This window comes from Simochromis diagramma, unplaced genomic scaffold (genome assembly GCF_900408965.1).
Source record: "Simochromis diagramma unplaced genomic scaffold, fSimDia1.1 OVJJ01000002.1, whole genome shotgun sequence".
Classification (NCBI taxonomy): domain Eukaryota; kingdom Metazoa; phylum Chordata; class Actinopteri; order Cichliformes; family Cichlidae; genus Simochromis; species Simochromis diagramma.
In genome coordinates, this window is record NW_024387006.1 from 5,001 (window position 1) to 5,580 (window position 580).

Here is a 580-nt window from a genome sequence, read left to right on the forward strand (position 1 = left end):
GAACAAACTATGGTAAGGCTATGGCTTGGAATACAAAAGGCTGGGCATGGAAACACGGAGGGTGGGAACACAGACGACGCGACACAGACTGCATGAAACACCGAGACTAAATACACATGAGGGATGATCAGGGGAAGTGGCCACACATGTGAGCACAGCTGACACACATGAACCTAACGACAGGACAGGAGAGGTGAAACTAAATACACTGACATTGAATACAGACTTTCAAAGTAAAACAGAAAACATGGAGATTAGACATGACATGAACTAAACATAACCACGCAGACATGACTCATGACAGGTAGACGCACGAACCAGGGAGACGGAGTACAGGGGAAGATGACAGAAGCGACAGCATGAACTTGACAACACAAGACACACAGACATAAACACATGAAGGGCAAGAGAGGCTTAATACAAGGGTAATATAATTACAAATGAGCTGGAATAACTTAATGAACCTAAACAGACAATAAACATCAAAATAGACTAAACACAAAACACTGGGTCGCACGACCCAGGACCATGACAATGATAGTCATTCAGGCAGTAATGCCTGGACTGGAAACAAGCCATC